Below are 25,247 nucleotides of genomic sequence, written 5' to 3'. Positions count from 1 at the left end.
CTGAAGATACCACCCTGCACTTTTCCACGTCTTTTCATAGACGTCCAACCCTTCAGGAGGTAAACATATCACGCAGGGAAGCCACATAACGCCTGACTTCTGATCTTTCTAAAATTTCTCATTGGGGCAGAACAAACTTGATATTGTTCAATGCCTCAAAAAATCAATTCCTCCATCTATCAACTCGACACAACCTTCCAGACAACTATCCCCTCTTCTTCAATGACACTCAACTGTCCCCCTCTTCTACATTGAACATCCTCGGTCTGTCCTTTACTTATAATCTGAACTGGAAACTTCACATCTCATCTCTAGCTAAAACAGCTTTTATGAAGTTAGGTGTTCTGAGACGTCTCCGCCAGTATTTCTCACCCCCCCAGCTGCTAACTCTGTACAAGGGCCTTATCCGTCCATGTATGGAGTATGCTTCACATGTCTGAGGGGGGTTCCACTCATACTGCTTTTCTAGACAGGGTGGAATCAAAAGCTTTTCGTCTCATCAACTCCTCTCCTCTAACTGACTGTCTTCAGCTTCTCTCTCACCGCCGCAATGTTGCATATCTAGCTGTCTTCTACAACTATTTTCATGTTAACTGCTCTTCTGATCTTGCTAACTGCATGCCTCCCCTCCTTCCGCGGCCTCGCTGCACAAGACTTTCTTCTTTCTCTCACCCCTATTCTCTCCACTTCTCTAACGCAAGAGTTAACTAGTATTCTCAATCATTCATCCCTTTCTCTGGTAAACTCTGGAACTCCCTGCCTGCTTCCGTATTTCCACCTTCCTATGACTTGAATTCCTTCAAGAGGGAGGTTTCAAGACACTTATTCATCATTTTTTGACCACTGCTTTGACCCTTGTATGGGACTGGCATTTCAGTGGGCATTTTTTTTTATTACATTTTCGTTGCCCTTGGCGAGTGTCCTTCCTACATAAAAAAAAAAAAATAATAATAGTAGTAGTAGCAGTAGTAGTAGTAGTAGTAGTAGTAGTAATGCTATTTTTCATATATTTAGTATTTTTTTTTTTTTCATATTAATATTTATATTTATATTTTTTTTGTTTTGTTTTGACATTCATACGAATGCTATAAAGGTGAAGCATACAAATTTATTTGATTAATTAATTATTTTATATATCAATTTATTTAGATTTTTTAAATTAATTAATTTATTTATTTTTATTATTATTATTTTTTTTTTATGTCTCTATGATAAGCAAAGCATTATAGACCTTTTGAAAGCACATATCCTTTAGAGTCTTGCCCTACAAAAGATTCTGTAAAGTAAAAAAATAAAGGGAATAAGTGTCACTGACGTTTGATGAATAGAGGAAGGCGTGGCAGAAATTACCATAAAACGTATATAAATGAAAATTTATCTTCCTCGTATTTTCCCACTTGCGTTTGCTTCTTGAAAATTTAACTGGGTGGGTCATATAGCAGACATATTGTTCTTTTCTCCATTGTAGTTTGTTTCCAGCAAGCCCCCTAAATAAAGTTTCTGTTTTTTTTTTGTTTTTTTTTTTTTAAAGAAATGAAGAATTACATTCTAACGTTGATCACTGAGCGGAGCGTAGACGAGCTGCTATCCTCAAGGACGTTACCTCTCTCTCTCTCTCTCTCTCTCTCTCTCTCTCTCTCTCTCTCTCTCTCTCTCTCTCTGTCTCTTAGTGAAGAAGAATTAACATAAGTAAATAAGACTTTAAATAAAAAGATTATATATATATATATATATATATATATATATATATATATATATATATATATATATATATATATATATATATATATATATATATATATATATATATATATATATATATATATATATATATTCAAAGACAATGAATATCCTCTGGGGAAGGGGTGACGATCCTTATTTAACCCTTAATTTCAGTTGAATTTTGACAAGTCTACGTTAAAATGTTTCCATTTTTCTGCAGTGATAAAGAAAAGTAGAGTGGTAGCTAATATATTTAGTTGTTAATTGTATCTTTTTTCTTTCTTTTTTTCATTTATTCTTTTATTAATTTTTCTTTTCATTGCTTAATTATGCATTATGCCGACACTGCAGGTTACAATTGCAGATATTGCAAGTATTTTTGACACAATACAAGCACATCCAGCTAAACTATTGCTACAGTATAGAGAGAGTATTTCGATTACATACCTTATTCTTCATCTTCTTTTCTTCTTCTTTTTTTTTTATTTTAATAAATATAATAATAAATAAATAAGTAAATAGGTATTGTCAAATGAAATCGTCGAGATTACGCAGGAGTTTCGGGCAATACATGGATGGGTGACTGACTACACAAGCCTCATCTGTCTGAAAAAAAAATAAATGAAAAATAAGAATAAGAATAGGGAGAATGAAGGAAAATTTTAAGTAATAAAGATAACAGTAAGAATTATTATAACAAGAATAAGAAAAATTACAATAAAGGAATATAAAAAAAAAGAAAGAAAGCATCCCATGTCTTTCTTCCTAATTGTTATAGAAGGGTGAATTCTTTTGTATATTTTCCAACATTTCCAATACAACGATATGAATGGGGGAAGAAAGAATAAGAATAATAGAAAGAAGGCCTCCCAACACATAGTTCTCCGGTCTTGGCCAATTAGCTAACGGCGGGATCAGCGCAGTTAAGCAGGGGGTCCGGGCAGAACTTGGATGGGTGACCACAAAAGCCTCATCTCTCTGAGAATAAAAAAAAATAGCAATAAGAATGAGGAGAATGAACGAAAAACGAAAATAATAAAATAACAATAACAACTATGATAAAAATAAGAAGATTAAGAATAAAAAGAACAAAAATACGGGAAAAAAGTAATAATATATCTCTCTTGCTAATTGTCGTAGAATTATGAATGAAGGGTTAATTTTAGTGCATATTTTCCAACATTTTCAGCACAACAATGCAACAACAATACAGGAAAGAATAAGAATAAGAGAAATAAGCCCTCCCAACACCTTGTTCTCCGCTCTTGACCAATCAGCTGACGGCGGGATCAGCAAGGTTAAGCAGGGGGTCCGGGCAGAACTTGGATGGGTGACCGCACAAGCCTCATCTCTCTAAAAGTAGGATAAATAAGAATAAGAATAGGAAGAATAATAAAAAAAAATGAAAATAATAAAGATAACAATATTAATTATGACAAGAATAAGAAAAAAATAGAATAAAAAGAATGAAAAAAATAAGAATATCACAACTTTCTTGCTAATTGTCTTAGAATTTTAAATGACATGTCAGTTCTGCTGTATATTTTCCAAGATTTGTTATGAATGAGGGAAGAAAGAATAAGAATAAGAATAAGAATAAGAACAAAATGAATTAGACTAACAATAATGATCACATCTTTCATGCGGTGACTGCGTGGGCGATGAGCCTCACTGGACGTTTCTGACCAATCACAAGGCAGGGTTGGAGTCGTCGGGCCCACCCGATTCATATATAAAGGGATTTTGTGGGAAGCGCGGGCCTCCCATGTGACTCCCCTCAGGAGTCACATGGCCGATGGTGCGGAGCCTTCCTCCAGAAATCATATCCAGCCTGACAAAAATTTTCAATGCTTGCCTCGCCTCTGGATACTTCCCAAAGGCTTTCAAAATTTCAAACATCACCCTTATTGCCAAGCCCGGAAAAAACTCTCACTTACCAGAAAACTATCGCCCCATAAGCCTCCTTGAAATTCTTGGAAAAACTTTTGAACGTCTAATCAACTTAAGATTGAGAGCGTTCCTCGAATGTAACGGATTGCTGGCACCACAGCAGTTCGGTTTCCGGAGGAACGCCTCAACTGAGGACGCCCTTAACAGCATAGTAGCCTACCTAAATTTCAACAAGCCATATTACAAGACAGCACTCGTGACAAAAGATGTCAAGAAAGCTTTTGACACCGTTTGGCACACCGGTTTGAAATACAAAATTTGTAATAACTTCAATCTCCCTTTTCTAACACAACGCATCTTGTGTAGTTTTCTGGATGAGAGACAGACAAGAATCCGCCACCAGGGCAACTTTTCGCCATTTTTCACCCCTCAGGCTGGAGTCCCACAAGGCTCCGTACTCTCCCCCACCCTTTTTAACATGTACACAGCTGACCTACCCCTCCCAGCCCACAATGACTCACTAACTATTCAATACGCGGACGATGTAACGCAATTGGCCCGTGCCAGGTCGTTAGATCTCCTAACCGACAAAATTCAATGGGAACTGATGGCGACTAGCCTGTGGGAGATGAAATGGCGAATTCTCTCCCATCCCGAAAAATCAAAAGTCACTTATTTCAACATTAAAAGAAGTCAGCCCCGCCAAATCTCACTAAAAAGAATTACTCCAATCCCCACCCCAATCCCCATCAGTAACAACAACAAAGTGCTTGGCCTCACCATAGATAAGCACCTCAACTTCAATATACATATAAAACAAAAAGCAACCATAGCCGCCAAGGCCCTGAGCAACCTGGAAAGATTTCGCGACAGCAGCACAAAAACAAAACTTCACCTCTACAAAGCTTTCATTCTCCCTCTCTTAACCTACTGCCCTCTTGCCCTCTCTCTCTCTGCTCCCTCCAACCTCTCTAAACTTCAAAAAGTTCAAAACCGAGCAATTCGTTTCGCTCTTGGGACGAAATGGTTCGACTTCCAAACCTCTCTCTCCATTCACCAGGAGTCCAACATCCCCCCCCTTAACATAACACTCCACAATAGAATCGAAAAACAACTAAGCTCCTTCTCCGACAGACACACAATCACATACAATTTCATTACCAACCTCCCCCCACCTTTCCGTCACCTGCCGCACTGCAATCTCCTTGATCCTCCCACTGTGCCTCCTGAACCTGTTTTCTAATAATGGACTCCTCCTTTCTTCCCTTCACTATCTCCTTTCTCTGTACCACTCATGGTGTCTGAGTGGCATCATCGTCGTTCTCTCGTTCACGTGGGCGGTCCCGCGTGCCAACACCTAGTGGTTTTTTCATATTTTTTGTCTTATGGTTTTGTATTCATATTTTTGTTTTTGTGCATTATTTTTCTGTCTCGCAGCCTAGGTTTTAAGGTGGCACCGGACCGCTCCTGGGAAAGGGACGCGACAAAAAATCACCGCCATTAACATACCATGCCTCTGACCGAGGGAGTGGGGTCGTGTGGCAACACCTAGTGGTTTTTTCATATTTTTTGTCTTATGGCTTTGTATTCATATTTTTGTTTTTTATACATTATTTTCTTGCCTCGCAGCCTAGGTTTCAAGGGGGCACCGGACCACTTCCAGAGAGAAGGGGGTAGCACGAACCGCACTCCTCCCACTGACGTCACGGCAATGGGGCCCCCGGACGTCGGCATGACGTTCCGGTAGCGGTACCCCCCGAGGTAGTTAAGGAGCGGCCAGTACTGATGATGGGGACGGTAACCACACCATTCAGTGGAAGCCACTTCACCCCCCACACAGAGGTAGTTGGGTGCGGCAAGGGCTGGGCAGGAAGGTAGTCAAGAGATGGTGGGGCGGGGCCCTGGAAGCATCCATGCAGGAATCCCCATTCACCCCCCGCCACCAGCGACTTACCGCGTGCAAGCAGATGGTATTAGATTTGACCCCTCGTTGCGGTGAGGGAGCCTTTTCGAGCCTCTGTCATTGCACAACCTACCATCATGTCAATCATTATCACAAACCATCCTCACCCTCCCCATGCACATAACACCACAACATTTTTTATACTTCTCTTTTCTTTAGCAGGTTGGCCTTTTTGCAGGAAGAGTCACAGGACACGAGCAGAAAGGACCGACACCGCTTTTTCACCCACCACATTACATCATACATTAAATATCCCTGCCATCACCAAATCACTCTACTACTATCCGTGGTTCGGAACCCACGTAAAACTGTAGGTCCCTCCGCTATACGGATGTACTTCTTCCTCTGTCCTTCTTTGAACCAATAAAAAGCAAAAAAAAAAAACCCTTTTTACTCTGACTGTCCTTCACTCCTCTTTCACATCCTGATGGTGCAGGCTCTGGATAGTCTGGCCCCTAACTTGTGCGTGGTTTGGCCCGGGGTTTTGGGTGCGTGGGCGGCGTCCGTGGCTGTGGCTGTGTTGGGCTTGGCTTGCTCGGTTGGTGGCGGACTCTCCTGCTTTCCCCGATAAAGACCTTGTCTCCCTTGCCATCTTAGCATGAATATAACACGTAAAAAAAAAAAAAAAAAAAAAAAAAAAAAAAAAAAAAAAAGATGTCCTTCCTCATTGAAATTGCGCCTGGGTTAAGCCCCAGTGACTATTTCTCCTACTACAATTCCCTTCTTATCACCCCCCTATTCTTCCCACTATCCCCACTTCCCCCTCCCCATCTTTTCTCTCTTTGTTATGTTATGTTATGTTATTTTGAGGCCACACCATTCAGTGGAAGCCACTTCACCCCCCACACAGAGGTAGTTGGGTGCGGCAAGGGCTGGTCAGGAAGGTAGTCAAGAGATGGTGGGGCGGGGCCCTGGAAGCATCCATGCAGGAATCCCCATTCACCCCCCGCCACCAGCGACTTACCGCGTGCAGGCAGATGGTATTAGATTTGACCCCTCGTTGCGGTGAGGGAGCCTTTTCGAGCCTCTGTCATTGCACATCCTACCATCATGTCAATCATTATCACAAACCATCCTCACCCTCCCCATGCACATAACACCACAACATTTTTTATACTTCTCTTTTCTTTAGCAGCTTGGCCTTTTTGCAGGAAGAGTCACAGGACACGAGCAGAAAGGACCGACACCGCTTTTTCACCCACCACATTACATCATACATTAAATATCCCTGCCATCACCAAATCACTCTACTACTATCCGTGGTTCGGAACCCACGTAAAACTGTAGGTCCCTCCGCTATACGGATGTACTTCTTCCTCTGTCCTTCTTTGAACCAATAAAAAGCAAAAAAAAAAAAAAACCCTTTTTACTCTGACTGTCCTTCACTCCTCTTTCACATCCTGATGGTGCAGGCTCTGGATAGTCTGGCCCCTAACTTGTGCGTGGTTTGGCCCGGGGTTTTGGGTGCGTGGGCGGCGTCCGTGGCTGTGGCTGTGTTGGGCTTGGCTTGCTCGGTTGGTGGCGGACTCTCCTGCTTTCCCCGATAAAGACCTTGTCTCCCTTGCCATCTTAGCATGAATATAACACGTAAAAAAAAAAAAAAAAAAAAAAAAAAAAAAAAAAAAAAAAAGATGTCCTTCCTCATTGAAATTGCGCCTGGGTTAAGCCCCAGTGACTATTTCTCCTACTACAATTCCCTTCTTATCACCCCCCTATTCTTCCCACTATCCCCACTTCCCCCTCCCCATCTTTTCTCTCTTTGTTATGTTATGTTATGTTATTTTGAGGCCACACCATTCAGTGGAAGCCACTTCACCCCCCCACACAGAGGTAGTTGGGTGCGGCAAGGGCTGGTCAGGAAGGTAGTCAAGAGATGGTGGGGCGGGGCCCTGGAAGCATCCATGCAGGAATCCCCATTCACCCCCCGCCACCAGCGACTTACCGCGTGCAGGCAGATGGTATTAGATTTGACCCCTCGTTGCGGTGAGGGAGCCTTTTCGAGCCTCTGTCATTGCACATCCTACCATCATGTCAATCATTATCACAAACCATCCTCACCCTCCCCATGCACATAACACCACAACATTTTTTATACTTCTCTTTTCTTTAGCAGGTTGGCCTTTTTGCAGGAAGAGTCACAGGACACGAGCAGAAAGGACCGACACCGCTTTTTCACCCACCACATTACATCATACATTAAATATCCCTGCCATCACCAAATCACTCTACTACTATCCGTGGTTCGGAACCCACGTAAAACTGTAGGTCCCTTCGCTATACGGATGTACTTCTTCCTCTGTCCTTCTTTGAACCAATAAAAAGCAAAAAAAAAAAAAAAACCCTTTTTACTCTGACTGTCCTTCACTCCTCTTTCACATCCTGATGGTGCAGGCTCTGGATAGTCTGGCCCCTAACTTGTGCGTGGTTTGGCCCGGGGTTTTGGGTGCGTGGGCGGCGTCCGTGGCTGTGGCTGTGTTGGGCTTGGCTTGCTCGGTTGGTGGCGGACTCTCCTGCTTTCCCCGATAAAGACCTTGTCTCCCTTGCCATCTTAGCATGAATATAACACGTAAAAAAAAAAAAAAAAAAAAAAAAAAAAAAAAAAAAAAAAAAGATGTCCTTCCTCATTGAAATTGCGCCTGGGTTAAGCCCCAGTGACTATTTCTCCTACTACAATTCCCTTCTTATCACCCCCCTATTCTTCCCACTATCCCCACTTCCCCCTCCCCATCTTTTCTCTCTTTGTTATGTTATGTTATAAGCGCGGGCCCCACCTGTCCCCGACTACCGCTCCGCCGACTGGGAGGGATTCAGGAAAACTCTTTCAGACCTACACCAACCACCACAGCTCGAAGGCCAACCCTATACAATAATAGACAGTGCCCTAGAGACACTACATAGTGACATCCTGACATCAGCCAACAGACACACACCAAAGAAACAACACAAAATTCACATAGACTTCAGACCCTCCATAAAAACACAACGACTACTAGTGTGCTACAGAACACGCTTTTTACAAAACATGCACAACCACATACCCATCTACAGAGACCTCTGCACCCTTCGCACACACATACTAAATAGCCTACAGGATGACCACAGCGCTCACTGGAGGAACCTAGTCTCCCATATGGACGGAGCTCGCTGCAAAAATCCTACTCAGTTCTGGCACATGGTGCACAAGCTGAAGGGATGCCACCGGGAAAGATTCGAGTACCTCCTAGTGAACGGTGATCGAGTCACCAACCCAGACCAGGTCACCAACACCTTCCAGACACACTGGTGCAACACCTTCCAACCACACCCTTTCCCTCCCCATGAGCCCAGTATTGCCCACATACACCACATCACCGATCTTGTGCGCCGAAACATAGCAAACACGCTACCACATAACATTATACACTTAACACACCTAGATCCCCAACACCCTCTCACCACACCCATTGAGGAGGATGATGTCACCAGGTTGCTCAGACATACTCCGCGGCGAGCCCCCGGCCCCTCAGGAGTCACATGGCCGATGGTGCGGAGCCTTCCTCCAGAAATCATATCCAGCCTGACAAAAATTTTCAATGCTTGCCTCGCCTCTGGATACTTCCCAAAGGCTTTCAAAATTTCAAACATCACCCTTATTGCCAAGCCCGGAAAAAACTCTCACTTACCAGAAAACTATCGCCCCATAAGCCTCCTTGAAATTCTTGGAAAAACTTTTGAACGTCTAATCAACTTAAGATTGAGAGCGTTCCTCGAATGTAACGGATTGCTGGCACCACAGCAGTTCGGTTTCCGGAGGAACGCCTCAACTGAGGACGCCCTTAACAGCATAGTAGCCTACCTAAATTTCAACAAGCCATATTACAAGACAGCACTCGTGACAAAAGATGTCAAGAAAGCTTTTGACACCGTTTGGCACACCGGTTTGAAATACAAAATTTGTAATAACTTCAATCTCCCTTTTCTAACACAACGCATCTTGTGTAGTTTTCTGGATGAGAGACAGACAAGAATCCGCCACCAGGGCAACTTTTCGCCATTTTTTACCCCTCAGGCTGGAGTCCCACAAGGCTCCGTACTCTCCCCCACCCTTTTTAACATGTACACAGCTGACCTACCCCTCCCAGCCCACAATGACTCACTAACTATTCAATACGCGAACGATGTAACGCAATTGGCCCGTGCCAGGTCGTTAGATCTCCTAACCGACAAAATTCAATGGGAACTGATGGCGACTAGCCTGTGGGAGATGAAATGGCGAATTCTCTCCCATCCCGAAAAATCAAAAGTCACTTATTTCAACATTAAAAGAAGTCAGCCCCGCCAAATCTCACTAAACAGAATTACTCCAATCCCCACCCTAATCCCCATCAGTAACAACAACAAAGTGCTTGGCCTCACCATAGATAAGCACCTCAACTTCAATATACATATAAAACAAAAAGCAACCATAGCCGCCAAGGCCCTGAGCAACATGGAAAGATTTCGCGACAGCAGCACAAAAACAAAACTTCACCTCTACAAAGCTTTCATTCTCCCTCTCTTAACCTACTGCCCTCTTGCCCTCTCTCTCTCTGCTCCCTCCAACCTCTCTAAACTTCAAAAAGTTCAAAACCGAGCAATTCGTTTCGCTCTTGGGACGAAATGGTTCGACTTCCAAACCTCTCTCTCCATTCACCAGGAGTCAAACATCCCCCCCCTTAACATAACACTCCACAATAGAATCGAAAAACAACTAAGCTCCTTCTCCGACAGACACACAATCACATACAATTTCATTACCAACCTCCCCCCACCTTTCCGTCACCTGCCGCACTGCAATCTCCTTGATCCTCCCACTGTGCCTCCTGAACCTGTTTTCTAATAATGGACTCCTCCTTTCTTCCCTTCACTATCTCCTTTCTCTGTACCACTCATGGTGTCTGAGTGGCATCATCGTCGTTCTCTCGTTCACGTGGGCGGGCCCGCGTGCCAACACCTAGTGGTTTTTTCATATTTTTTGTCTTATGGTTTTGTATTCATATTTTTGTTTTTGTGCATTATTTTTCTGTCTCGCAGCCTAGGTTTTAAGGTGGCACCGGACCGCTCCTGGGAAAGGGACGCGACAAAAAATCACCGCCATTAACATACCATGCCTCTGACCGAGGGAGTGGGGTCATGTGGCAACACCTAGTGGTTTTTTCATATTTTTTGTCTTATGGCTTTGTATTCATATTTTTGTTTTTTATAAATTATTTTCTTGCCTCGCAGCCTAGGTTTCAAGGGGGCACCGGACCACTTCCAGAGAGACGGGGATAGCACGAACCGCACTCCTCCTACTGACGTCACGGCAATGGGGCCCCCGGACGTCGGCATGACGTTCCGGTAGCGGTACCCCCCGAGGTAGTTAAGGAGCGGCCAGTACTGATGATGGGGACGGTAACCACACCATTCAGTGGAAGCCACTTCACCCCCCACACAGAGGTAGTTGGGTGCGGCAAGGGCTGGGCAGGAAGGTAGTCAAGAGATGGTGGGGCGGGGCCCTGGAAGCATCCATGCAGGAATCCCCATTCACCCCCCGCCACCAGCGACTTACCGCGTGCAAGCAGATGGTATTAGATTTGACCCCTCGTTGCGGTGAGGGAGCCTTTTCGAGCCTCTGTCATTGCACATCCTACCATCATGTCAATCATTATCACAAACCATCCTCACCCTCTCCATGCACATAACACCACAACATTTTTTATACTTCTTTTTTCTTTAGCAGGTTGGCCTTTTTGCAGGAAGAGTCACAGGACACGAGCAGAAAGGACCGACACCGCTTTTTCACCCACCACATTACATCATACATTAAATATCCCTGCCATCACCAAATCACTCTACTACTATCCGTGGTTCGGAACCCACGTAAAACTGTAGGTCCCTCCGCTATACGGTTGTACTTCTTCCTCTGTCCTTCTTTGAACCAATAAAAAGCAAAAAAAAAAAACCCTTTTTACTCTGACTGTCCTTCACTCCTCTTTCACATCCTGACATCCCCTAACTTGTGCGTGGTTTGGCCCAGGGTTTTGGGTGCGTGGGCGGCGTCCGTGGCTGTGGCTGTGTTGGGCTTGGCTTGCTCGGTTGGTGGCGGACTCTCCTGCTTTCCCCGATAAGGACCTTGTCTCCCTTGCCATCTTAGCATGAATATAACACGTAAAAAAAAAAAAAAAAAAAAAAAAAAAAAAAAAAAAAAAAAAAAAAGATGTCCTTCCTCATTGAAATTGCGCCTGGGTTAAGCCCCAGTGACTATTTCTCTTACTACAATTCCCTTCTTATCACCCCCCTATTCTTCCCACTATCCCCACTTCCCCCTCCCCATCTTTTCTCTCTTTGTTATGTTATGTTATGTTAAGCGCGGGCAGACTCAGCTGAGTGTTCGTTGTGAGTTGTTGTTACCACAACTATGGCACGTACCAAGCAAACGGCTCGCAAGTCCACTGGTGGCAAGGCGCCCCGCAAGTAGCTTGCTACAAAGGCAGCTCGCAAGTCTGCTCCAGCCACTGGAGGTGTCAAGAAACCCCACCGTTACAGGCCTGGAACCGTTGCTCTCCGTGAGATCTGCCGTTATCAGAAGAGCACTGAGCTGCTTATCAGGAAACTGCCTTTCCAGCGCCTGGTGCGTGAAATTGCTCAGGATTTCAAGACTGACCTCCGCTTCCAGTCCTCTGCTGTCATGGCTCTCCAGGAAGCTTCCGAGGCTTACCTCGTGGGTCTGTTTGAGGATACCAACCTGTGCGCCATCCATGCCAAGCGCGTGACTATCATGCCAAAGGACATCCAACTGGCTCGTCGCATCCGTGGCGAGCGTGCCTAAGAAGTCATCCACGAATGATCTTCATAACAGCAATATCTAGGCCCTATTTAGGGCCAAACATCTCTTTCATTAAAGAATTTTCATAGACAATCTGTTTGGTTTTGTGGAAGAAAATATTTATTTTCCATCTTTCAGTATCAGGTTAATAATTAACTTTCGACTTTCAACTCAATATCCTTCCCCCTTTTTTTGATTTTATTATTATTATTATTCCCTCTTCCATGGCCATATCTCTTTCACTTGGGAGAATTTTTATCTTTCTTTATCTCTATTTTTTTTATCTTTTCTTTATCTCCACTGAATAATAATCACGATAATAATAAGCATAATAATAATAATAATAATAATAATAATGATACAATAATTATTATAATAAAAATCATAATAAAAACAACAATATTAATAATATTAATAATGATAATAATAATAATAATAATAATAATAATAATAATAATAATAATAATAATAATAATAATAATATTAATAATAATAACAATAATTATAATAATAATGCATTTGTCTATATCGTATCTTTTTTCCTTTTCAAGTGTGGCTCCAATGGAGCCGGGTATTATTTTATACTGGCAGCAGTATACTGGCCGCCTGTTTACTTGGAGGAGGTATACTTGGTAACAGCCTTGGTGCCTTCAGAAACAGCGTGTTTTGCCAGTTCACCAGGCAGAAGAAGACGGACAGCGGTCTGGATTTCCCGGCTGGTGATGGTGGAGCGCTTGTTATAGTGTGCCAGGCGGGATGCCTCGGCAGCGATGCGCTCGAAAATGTCATTCACGAACGAGTTCATGATTGACATGGCCTTGGAGGACACGCCAGTGTCTGGGTGGACTTGCTTGAGCACCTTGTAGATGTAGATGGAGTAGCTCTCCTTCCTCCTGCGCTTCTTCTTCTTGTCGCCCTTGGCAATGGCCTTCTGTGCCTTGCCAGCTTTCTTGACAGCCTTTCCTGATGCTTTGGGAGGCATAGTGACGCCGTACTGCTGTGAGAACGAGTGTGCGTTTTCTCAGACTGACTGACTGACTGATAGATTGCCACTTCGTGGAGTGGCGCGGGCCTTTTAGCCTAAAGGCGGCCCACAGGTGGCTTCCGTTGGTAGGAGATAGGAAAACAAGTCTTCATGCCACTAGGGGAGTCTGACTTGCCCGCCTATAGCGGAGTGTCGATACACTCCTTGTGGTTTGAGGATACTGTCTTCCCTGTGTCTTGTCCAGTGTTAAGTGTCCAGCCTCCTTTCCTTTGTGCTCGGGGGAGTCTGACTTACTCGCATGTAGCGGAGTGTCAGAGACACCCCATCGCAGCATAGGAGGAGACTGTTCGGAATAAAAAGAGTGTTGTTTTACCTGGGTGGCCGAAAGGCATTCACCATCTGTATCAGTCTGTTGGTGTCTGTTTGTTGCAGTATGTGTGGTGCGTCGTGTGCGTGTCTGTGTAGGAACGGAGCTGTGCTTGGGCAGTCTTCAATGTAGTGTCGTAGGGGTGTGTACGAGGGTGTGTCGCAGTGTTCGCATGTGAGTGGTAGTGTATCGTTGAGCTCGGCTAGGCAGTGGTAGCCGAGTCGTAGTCTTTGTAATCGTGTACGTGTGCGTCGGGTTAGTGTGTCATCAGGTGGTGCGGTGTTTGCAGTTGCTGTGCCATACCAGGTTGCACTTGGTGACCCTTCAGCAATCTGACTTCTTACTGCTTGGGTGCATAATTGCTTGCAGGTTTTCTTGGCGGTGCTGCTGACTTGCGCTCGGGATGGTACTACGTGGCTCGTCACAGTAGGGAGTAGGAGTCCATCTTTCGCTGCAGTGTCTGCTAAATCGTTTCCTCTGATATTAGTGTGGCTGGGGATCCAGTTAATTGTGATGTTCCTGTTCCTTCGGCGGATGGCCTGTGCGTTGGCATGGATGGTGGTGATGAGGCGTATGTTGTCTCCTGAGTGTGTCTGCTGGAGGCACTGTATGCCGCCCAACGAGTCGGTGTGGATAAGGATGTCTTTGTGTTTGTGAAGTGCATCTTCTAATGCCTTCCCGATGGCAGCTAGCTCAGTTTGGAGCGTGGAGGAGTGGTCGGGGAGGCGGAATATGCCTGTTCCTGTTTGGTGCACGAAGGCTGCTGCTGCTCTGTGTGTGTTGGGGTCCACTGATCCGTCTGTGAAATAGACCTCCATGTTCCTGTCATTCACTGCGTGAAGAGCATGTTGGGCTTGGGCTGCGAGGGCGTCGGCGCTGAGAGATGTTTTGCTGGCAGTTAGTTTGGTAACAGAGAAGTGATAATGAGACTCTTGCCATGGAGGAGGTGGTTGATAGTCGGGGTGCTGGGCATCTGTTGTTCTTGCGGTTAATGGTGTTTGCATCTGTAGCGTCTTAATGCCCTGAGCCATTTCTGTGCCCAAGTTTTCTTGGTAAAGAGTTCTTCATTGTGGGCGAGACTCTGATGAACTTTTCTGGCGGCTGTTGTGTATTTGGTTTGGGAAAGTGTCTTGGCAAGGAGTGAGGTGTTCATGGCATGGATACGATGGGCAAGTAGTGGTAGATCGGCCTCCGCTCTCATGTTGACAAGCTTCGTCCAGCGAGGTGCCCCCAACATGATGCGGAGCGCTTCATTTTGGAGTTTCTCGAGGTCCTCCATCTTGTATGGTGATATGGTGGCTAGAAGTGGGGCTGCGTAGTCTACAATGGACCTTATGGCCTGGATGTAGAGTAGCCTAAGCACTTTAAAGTTGGCACCGCCTTCTGTTGCAGTGATGGCTCTCATAGCTTTGAGCCTGGTGTTGGTTCTTTCTTGTATGGACTTCACGTGCCGTCTAAATTCTAGGTTTTCATCCATCCATATTCCTAAGTAAGGATGTTGGGTTGTCCATTCAATTTCATGGGGCTGTACTTGAAGGGGTGCATGGGGTCTCCCGCCGTTGAAGTACATGGCCTTTGTCTTCTTGAAGTTTATTTTTAGTCCTAGGGAGTTGCACTTCTTGGCGACTGCGGTGATGGCAATCTGTGCTTTTTGGAGGTGGAGTGGCCCCGTTGTGATGATGGCAATGTCATCGGCGTAGCACAGAATCTTGGAGCCTGTAGTGAGTGGAAGTGACACAAGCTCCTCCATTAGGGTGTTGAACAGGTGTGGACTGAGAATGCTTCCTTGGGGTGTGCCGTTTTCAAAGGTCGCGTAGCTGGAGAGGCGACCCTGGAACTGCACCCGTGCTTTTCGGCCAGTGAGAAAGTCTTTTACCCATGCCAACAGGTTCCATGCCACTCCTTTCTTTGCGAGGGCTGTCAGAATGGCTCTTGCGTTTGCCAGCTCGAACGCCTTTTCCATATCTAAGAAGATGACTACGGCCTTCCTTCCAGATATGGATGTCAGCATGTCAAAGAGGCAATCCCTTGTTCCGATGTTTCGAGTGTAGGCAAAAATGTTTTCGTGTAGTGGGCCAGCCACCCAATGTAGTCTGTTTAGGACCATTCTCTCAGCTGTCTTCCCAAAGCAGCTTAGCAGAGAGATTGGCCTTGTTTTGCCTGGGTCTCTTGGCTTCGGAACTGGGTGTATGGTTGCCTCTTTCCAAGCTGATGGTAGAAGTCCTGTAGCGTATGAGGTGTTGATTATTTTGAGGAGCTCATCTTGTGCTGCTTCACCTCCTTTTCTGATCATGGAGTATGTGATTTTGTCCACACCGGCAGCTGTGTCGGGTCTGGGCTGTAGCGCCTTCTGCAGTTCCCGGGGCGTAAAGGCTGTTTCTGCTGGGTGTCTTTGTCTACAGGCTTGTTGGATGAAGGTGTCTTGGGCTGGACGTTGCTCTTCAAGCTTGGCTAGGGACGCGGGGCTGAGCTGCGCTGGGCTGGCTCTGTGAACGTAAGTTTGTAGAAGTCTGGCGGCTTCCCTCTCTGGGTCTGGGTGTGTAGGTGCTCTCGGTGTCCTCTTGCCGGTTGCAGTTTTCACGTGCTTCCAGAGGTCGCTGAGAGTGGTGTGGGCGTTCATGCCGGAGCACCATTCCAGCCATTTTTCTGTTTTTATTGCCTTTTTCCCCTCTCTCGCCGTCCTGATGGCAGCACGCAGGAGTCCCCTTGTGGTCTTTGTGTTGTGTGTTCGGTTGAGTTTTCTTGCTTGATTTATCCGGTGGTTATATTCTTTGACTCTCTGATCATAGTACCAGCGATCTTTGTAGTTATGTGTTGGTTTCTTCGTTTTAGGAATTGCTTTGTTTGCTGCATGGTGGAAGGCGTCAACTAGCCGATGTTCCAAGTCATCTGCTGTGAGGCCGGATTCTGTCTCGGCTAGGTGATGGAGGATTTCTTCTCTAAATCTCGGCCAGTCTGCCTTTTTCGTGTTCCATCTGGGGACGAGTGCTGGGGTGGAGGGTTTTTCACAGTTGATTTTGATGGTGGTAGCAAAGTGGTCACTGGCGAGGTGGTCATGTAGCTCCCACTTTGCCCCGTGGCTGAGATGGGGAGAGGCAAAAGAGAGGTCAAGGATACCGCCTTGGATGTGTGTGGGCTCTCCTATGGTGTTCAGGAGAGTTGCCTCGGGAACGTTGGCCATTACTTCAGCTAAATGTTGCCCGTCTCTGTTCTGTCTTCTTGATCCGAGGATGGTGTGATGGGCGTTGAAGTCTCCCCCGATGAAGACACTTGTTGTTGCGCAGAGGGCAAGGAGTTCACTGATCTCGAGGGGTGTCACGAGGTTGTTGTATATGTTGTAGACTTGGATGGGTCCGTGGCGGAGTTGGAGGGTGATTCCTAGGACCTCGGTTCGATCACCGCAGTCGACAGGATTGTTGATCTTTTGGCTTGGTATGCAGCTTTTAACTAAGATGGAGCAGCCTCTTGTCTGTCTGTCTATGGCCGGAAGGTGATATGCAGTGTATCCTGAGAAGCGGTTTTGTGTGTCCTGAGGCAGGCCCGTCTCTTGTAGCAGGATGACATCCCAACTATTTTCGTATGCGTCTGCCATTAGGAGGTGGTGTTTATTTGATATCGTGCAGCAGTTCCACTGCAGGATTTGGAGCGCCTGTCTTTGTGCTTCTTGCACGTCTTCTTCTCTGTCTGTGTTTCCTGTGTCGTTTGTGTGAGTGTCGTCGTTGGTGTCACGGTGAGTGTCATATCCATTGTTTGTGTTGGTGGTGTTGCTGGGTTTGTTTGCTGTGGAACACTGCGCCGGTTCTGTGTTATCCCGAGGGCCGCCTTTTCTCTTGCGATGTTCGCCGAGGCGGGAGTGATTCCCTTGTTGGTTTGAGGAGCTGGCATCAGTGCGGGTGACTGGCTGCGTGGCCGAGGCGAGGAGCTGCGGCTGGTGGGTGGCTGCTGGAGTGCTGACCGCTTCTTGCACACTTTGGCCACAACTTGTTCCGATAGTGTGGTGATGTCTTCCGACGGTATTTGTTTTCCCAGCATGGAGACGAGGGCAGTGGCAAACGTCTGGAACATCGCCTGCAGGTCCTGCTTGGAGAGAGTGATGTGTTCTGTTTGTCGAGTTGGTGGTCGTGATGCGTTGATTCGCTGTCGTGGCCTGCTGCCTGTCCTTGGTTGCTGTGCTGCTGTTCCTAGTGTTCCTAGTGCTGGAAAATCGGCGTTTGCTGTCATGTTTGGAGTCTGTTGTGGCTCTGCTGGTTGTTGTGGCTGTGCTGGTTGTTGTGGCTGTGCTGGTTGGCTGCCCCAGGTCGAAGTGGCCGCCAGAGCTGGGCCATTGGTGGTGGCGAGAGAGGGGCGATGTCGAGTCATCCACTGGTGTTGGGAGGCCTTCTGAACATCGACTAACTCTCTCCTGGCTGTGCAGCTTTTGTTCCAGGCGTGATGTGGACGGTGGAAGTTGGGACACTTCGCTGTCGTTGTGCCTCCTCCTTTGTGCATCTTGATGCATTTTTCTGTCTCGTGGCTGCCGGCGCAGATTCCGCATTTCGTTGGTAGTGTACAGTTTGCCTTGTGGTGGCCAAACCTCTGGCAGTTGAAGCATCTGAGAGGCTCCTTGCCGTAAGGACGTGTGTAGAACGTGCCCCAGTTCCCCAGGTCTACATAGCCTGGAAGGGGGCCTCGAACTGTGATCAGCACTTGACGTGTTGGTTCTCCTTCTCGATGAGTGAGTCGGTCTGCAGAAATTATCTGGGGATGTCTCTGCAGGAGTGAGAGTGGCATGAGCAGGTGGTACTTCAGTACCACTCCTTTGGTGATGTTGCTGGTGGATGACTACAGGTGTATGGGTTTTCCCTTGAGCTCCTTCAGGTTGATGATGTCGTCGTGTACTTCCATTGTCGGTGGGGAGAGGAGCACTTGGCCTGAGTGGAGGAACTTCATGGGTAGTTTTTCTCTCATGTTCAGCGCTGCCTCCAGAGCTTCTGCGACGTCTATTGGTGACTGGAAACCTTCCGTGGCTGAAATGATGATACGTGGGACATCGCCAGACTGGTGCCTGGAGGTGGGAGTCTCTTTTGGCTGTTCTGGAGCTGTTGCCTGTTGCATTTTCTTTTCCTCATATCTGTCCCTGCGAGCTCGGTTGTATCCACGCCCTTGGAATCGGAAGCCGTCTTCGTCTTTTGCTTGCTTGGAGGTGGAAGGATTGGGTTCAGGATTCTTTTCTTGGGCTTGGCATTTGGCGGGTGGGCAGCTTTCGTCATCTTCGGAGTCTTGGTGGAGTCCTCGTTTTGTCCTGTCGATGCTCATGAATCTTTCTCGGGACGGTATGGTTCTCGGGTCGCGTGTGAAGTGGTTATCAGACTTGTTAGTTGGCATCTTTCCTCTCAGAGTGTGATCTTCGACCGTCGTCTCCATTCTCGTGGTGGGGTCTTGGCTCGGCATGCTGAAGGGGGGGGTGGAGTCCCCCTGTGACTAGCTGGTCCCTGCCTGGCAGTTGGCGGTTGCTACTGGTAGCCCGATTTCTAAAAACCGTCGCAGCTACCCCACCCTGCGAAATATCTAGGTCCTATGGAGGTTATGGGAGGCCCTCCTCAAGCTAAGAGTTGCCTTGACCTGGCCCCGCAACCAAGGCTGGACCAGCACGCTCACTGGCTTCCTTGGTGCATCGCAGGCTGCCCCTGCTTCAGGAGTTCTGGAGGCTTTTCAGGTCCTCCAGCCCCTTCACCCAGAGGCGAAAGAGAGGTGAAATAGAGTGAGAAGGAGAGAGAGCCTGACCAAACCCTCGGCTTCCTACCCGCAACCAATCTAACACTCAGCGTCAGGCAAGGGGGGTAAATTCCAATCCGAGCCAGTCGGGAGTGCGATTGACGTGGTAGGGCGCCAATTCGTGCCAGAAGTGTAAGTGGGTGTGTGTGTTGTGTGAATTTTGTGGTCTATGCAATTCTCAGTGCCTAGAGTAGCACTTGGGATAATGTGGGTCGCTGTAGAGTGAATTGCTGCGTCAGGGGCGCTGGTAAAGCACAGCGCGGAGTGGAGATCGGGCCGCTGCTAGGCTCCTTATAATGGCGCTTTCCTTGTCTGAAGGGGCGGAGCTTGTGGCTCGGCCGGTCGGAGCAAGAGAGCGCTGAGTGGCTGGCAGGAGCTGGAGCGAGGGCGAGGTGTTGCTGCTGCGAGAGCTAGAGCGAGAAGAATGGCGTTTTCTCAGTTGAAAAGTGGTATATATATTAGCGTGCCTACTCAGGATCAGGAGTCGCCACCTCAGCGAGCGTCCTGATTGGTCCAGACGCGCTCTGGGCCGATCTGATCTCGCGTATATATAGCCGTTTTTCCCAAAATTCACTACTTGATTAAACAAATAAATACCCAGCAAGGGGGATCGCCCCTCACCTATCTACCTTCTTCTTTACTTCATCCTTTCACCCTAACTACATCTTCCTTAGCTATACTAGCTTAACTCTCTTTCACCCAACTGTCTATCCCCACAACAAAAAAAAAAAAAAAAAATTCACTACTTGCTCGCAGAGCTACCGACGAGGTTAGAGTACTCGCGCTCCTCATTTATCACCAACAACAACAACTACTACTACTACTACCACAACATCCATTATCATGTCTGGACGCGGCAAGGGAGGAAAGGTGAAGGGAAAGTCAAAGTCCCGTTCCAGTCGTGCTGGACTCCAGTTCCCGGTCGGCAGGATTCATCGCCTTCTAAGGAAAGGCAACTACGCCGAGCGCGTGGGTGCTGGTGCCCCCGTGTACCTTGCGACAGTTATGGAGTACCTGGCTGCTGAAGTCCTTGAGCTTGCCGGCAATGCCGCCCGTGACAACAAGAAGACTCGCATCATCCCACGTCACCTGCAGCTGGCCATCCGCAACGACGAGGAACTTAACAAGCTCCTCTCCGGAGTCACCATTGCACAGGGTGGCGTGCTGCCCAACATTCAGGCCGTGCTCCTTCCCAAGAAGACTGAGAAGAAGTAAATAAAGGGCCTCCCTCCCCTTCAGCCAATATCACCATCAATCCGGTTCCTCTTCGGAGCCACACGTTCAAACATTTACATTTCTTTTTAGTGTTCTTGCAGTCTTTCCATGAATGGTCTTGATCTGCACATTCAGAGCATACTTTATAATCTTTATCTAGAGGACACGCGTTGATATGGTGATCCTCGATGGCGTAGCATCTAAAGCAAGTTTGGAGTTGGTAGAATTTTTCTTGCTGTATTCTGTGTTTAGGGATGCTCATCTGAAACATTTTCAGGCCGGTGTCTAGAGCTTTTAGTGCTGTTGCAGCTTGACTAAAAGTTATTTTTAAAGTTTTGGAGTTGGGGAATTTGTAAATGCTGCTAAGATTATTCTTAACCCATTCGTTGTGTTCTTGGAGCTCATCTTGTATTTCTTGTTCCTCGTTGTTCAATATCTGGGGGTCAACATTGAAAACTATTACAGACCTTTTTGCTCTCAGTTCTGGTGGAATTAGAGGGTAGAAATCATTTTCATTAAGTTCACTTGTTGTTTTTTGTTGGAATACTTTGTCAAGGTCTTCATCATTTGAGGTGATGATTACGTATCCGTCAGAGACAGGGATCAGTTTGGTGACATATATATCATTATTTGACAGGATGGCAAGCAAACCAGATTTCTTCCTAGGGTCTTTAGAGTCACTGGATTTTATCTTTATTCGTGGCATTTTTCATGACATAAGTGTGTAAATGTGTATAGTGTCAGTTTCTGTGTTGGGTCCAAGTCGTTCACGGACGTAAGGCTGGCCCGAGCACAGGTCGGTCGCTATTCGACCTCCTATGCCCGGGAAAAAACCCGTCAAGTGAACGACCTGGCTCCCTATAGTGACCTAGCAACAAGACTGCTCCGAGGAGCAGAACCACAACTACCTAGGGAAGAAAACTGCCTACAATTCCTCCTCCAACGTCCCCCACCTTCTAAGAGGCGTCGAAGGGAAGGAAGGAATTGCCTCAAGAGAGACTTTCCTAACACCCTACAGCCCGAGATTGCCTGCTTCCTATAAGCACCCCTCTAGAGGGGCCCCCCTGAGGCAAGCCCAGGGGGTTCACCTTCGTACCACAGTGCAATCCACCTAGTGGGCAAAGAAACCGCAGAAGAAAGGAAAGGGAAAGTGCAAGAAAGCCCTGCAAATACTAAGTGAATGGTAAGCACTACCTAAGGGCCGCAGCTCGTTGGGCGGCTCCCTCGAACGCCGTGGGGCCCCCTGGTAGTGTTACCAAACCCTGAGTAACAGGATATGTCTATAAGGGGTAATAACCCCAGGTTTTTAGCCAAAGGCAAGTGCTAGCAATGTCTGTATGAGCTCAGAGACTAAGTCCAGCGGTTGGGCAGAGTGCAGCAGCGCAAGGAGTGACAGGATCCAGCCTACGCTCCAAGACTAAGTCAGTAATGGGCTGGAAGACAAAATCTTCGTTGGAGACTGAGTCCAGTTAGTCTCGTAGAGACTAAGTCCAGCCGGGCTACCAGAGACTAAGTCCAGCCGAGCTAGCAGAGACTAAGTCCAGCCGAGTAAGCAGAGACTAAGTCCAACAAGTATGTTGGAAGCAGAGTCCAGTAAGCTTGCTGAAGCGAAGTCGGGAGAGAGCGGTGGACGTCTTGACTGCTTGGCTGCCGAGTGGAAAGTGTCGCAATCATAACTGAACAAATAGCACAGAACAAAGGAGACCGAGGACAATGTCAAATTATATTCAGAGACGTAACCAAAGCATTCGACAAAGTTTGGCACATAGGATTAAAGTTTAAGATTTTACATCAGCAACTTCCTACCACTATTGAAAAATTACTTTGTGACTTCCTTGATGATAGAACAGCAGCATTAAAAATAGACAACTACATTGGACCTTCCTTCGAGCTGGCTTCAGGAGTTCCACAAGGGAGTGTACTGTCGCCAACACTCTATACCATCTTCACAAACGATCTGGAAGCATCAGATAGAAATTTAAATATATGCTACGCTGATGACATAACCCAAATCACTGGATATAAAGGCAAATCTAAAAACATATTAAACAGGCAAACAGAAAGAGAAATACTGAAAGTAAATGATTTCGAGAAAAAATGGAGAATTAAAACCAACTTAACAAAATTCACTCCTCTACACCTTGGTGCCAGAATCACTAACCCACTTATTATAGACGAAGATCCCATAGAATTCAAATCTGAAGGTAAATGTCTAGGACTACTTATTACAATCAACGGGTATAACAAACATATTCAAGACAGAAATAATAAGGCCTTAGCAGCACTTAAAACACTGTACAGACTACAACACATGCCAGAAAAGATAAAAATTCACCTAGTGAAGGCTCTAGTACTACCAATACTAGAGTACCCACCAATACCCACTCATGCACTTAGCCAAACACAAGTCAGCAAACTACAAAAAATTCAAAATAAAGCATTAAGATTTGCCATCAACCAACGATACCCATATACTATGAATAGAATGCAAATCCATCAATACACAAAAACGCTACCACTAAACATCAAACTACATGAAAGAGCTAAAAGGGTATGGGATAGACTAGAAGACTTACAACACCACACATTAACTAAACTCAAAGAAAACAGAGAGAATATTCAGAATTACAACAGAAATTTCCCTAGTAGCCTAAGTCGCTATGACGCCACTCCAAACCCAAAATACTATTAATTCGAAACACACTTACCTGTAGATACGATAACCACACTTACCTGTAGCAAAACCAACATCAGTAGTACGGACACCTGAAAAGAAAAACAAAACATTAAAATCAACACACAAAAAAACACATAAGAACACTTACGGCATGGGGATAATGGGATCGTTCTTCCTTTGCACTGCGCCCTGAGTTGCCGGGTCGGGGGAGCCGTTGAGCTCGGTAGTGAGAAGCAAGGAGGCTTCCCGTGGCCGGTCCCCTCCCCCGGCAAGGGGTGGTGTAGCCCAACTCTGTTAGCGGTCATCTGGCAGCGGTGAGAGGTAGAACAGGGCCCCGTATCAACTCAACTCTTCCTCTGTAAGACAGAATAAATATAAAGCAATCTTTTTGACAGGGACGATGATGGTTTAGCTGGGTTTTGCTTAAAATTAATAGTAAAGAAATAAAAATAAATAATAAAAATATAAAATATAAAATAAAAAAAACAAAAAAAAAAACAATCTTGTTTGATAGGGAAGATGACGGTTTAGATGGGAAAAAAAAAAAAAAAAAAAAAAAAAAAAAAAATCCTAGGCAGGGTAAAAATGCCTAATACACACACAAAAATAAAAGAGTGCAGCCTCTTCACAAAAAAATAAAATACAATATATATACAATAAGAATAGCAAAGTGGTCTGCCCACAAACTTTTACTCTAATTCTTTCCTTCACTTTCTTTTCTTCTATCTGTCCATCTCTTACTCTTCCCCGTCTTTCTGTTCTGTTCGTTCGTTCCTTCGTTCACTACTTGCTCGCAGAGCTACCGACGAGGTTAGAGTACTCGCGCTCCTCATTTATCACCAACAACAACAACTACTACTACTACTACCACAACATCCATTATCATGTCTGGACGCGGCAAGGGAGGAAAGGTGAAGGGAAAGTCAAAGTCCCGTTCCAGTCGTGCTGGACTCCAGTTCCCGGTCGGCAGGATTCATCGCCTTCTAAGGAAAGGCAACTACGCCGAGCGCGTGGGTGCTGGTGCCCCCGTGTACCTTGCGGCAGTTATGGAGTACCTGGCTGCTGAAGTCCTTGAGCTTGCCGGCAAAGCCGCCCGTGACAACAAGAAGACTCGCATCATCCCACGTCACCTGCAGCTGGCCATCCGCAACGACGAGGAACTTAACAAGCTCCTCTCCGGAGTCACCATTGCACAGGGTGGCGTCCTGCCCAACATTCAGGCCGTGCTCCTTCCCAAGAAGACTGAGAAGAAGTAAATAAAGGGCCTCCCTCCCCTTCAGCCAATATCACCATCAATCCGGCTCCTCTTCGGAGCCACACGTTCAAACATCTAGAGAGTTGTGTAGACTATACTGGTATATCAATAATAAGCAAGTAGTGTATTTATTTTCGAGTTAGTTATTTGTTATTATTATTATTATTATTTAGTCAGGCACGCAAGTGACCGAGAATAAATATGTATACTATATTTCTACTAATGTACCTGCTGTGTGTCACAGTGGAGAGTTGATTAGATGTGTTGCCTATTGTGATAATGTTGAGCGTCTTCTTCATCTCAATGTATATTTTGTTTTATGAGAAACTGAGAACGATGAGGGGCGTGATCATTGAAATAAGTCAATGATAATAATAATAATAATAATAATAATAATAATAATAATAATAATAATAATAATAATAATAATAATAATAATGATAATAATAATAATAATAATGATACTTAGAGAAGACCTGATGAAGTGAGAAAGATGGTTATAATTGATAATGGTTTCTTTTCTTAGCTCAGATAGTGATAGTGAACATGGTTATGAGAAAGTAGTAGTAATAATAGTAGTCTATGGTCCTTCT

General features: G+C 45.8%; 1 pseudogene; it reads left to right on the top strand.

The window, feature by feature from the left end:
- Window positions 1-10,096: 10,096 nt before the first annotated feature.
- LOC135114503 (histone H3-like) lies at window positions 10,097-12,512 on the top strand (annotated as a pseudogene).
- Window positions 12,513-25,247: the final 12,735 nt, after the last annotated feature.

This window comes from Scylla paramamosain, chromosome 27 (genome assembly GCF_035594125.1).
Source record: "Scylla paramamosain isolate STU-SP2022 chromosome 27, ASM3559412v1, whole genome shotgun sequence".
NCBI classification, from domain to species: domain Eukaryota; kingdom Metazoa; phylum Arthropoda; class Malacostraca; order Decapoda; family Portunidae; genus Scylla; species Scylla paramamosain.
This window is presented reverse-complemented; position numbering and strand designations above follow the sequence as displayed.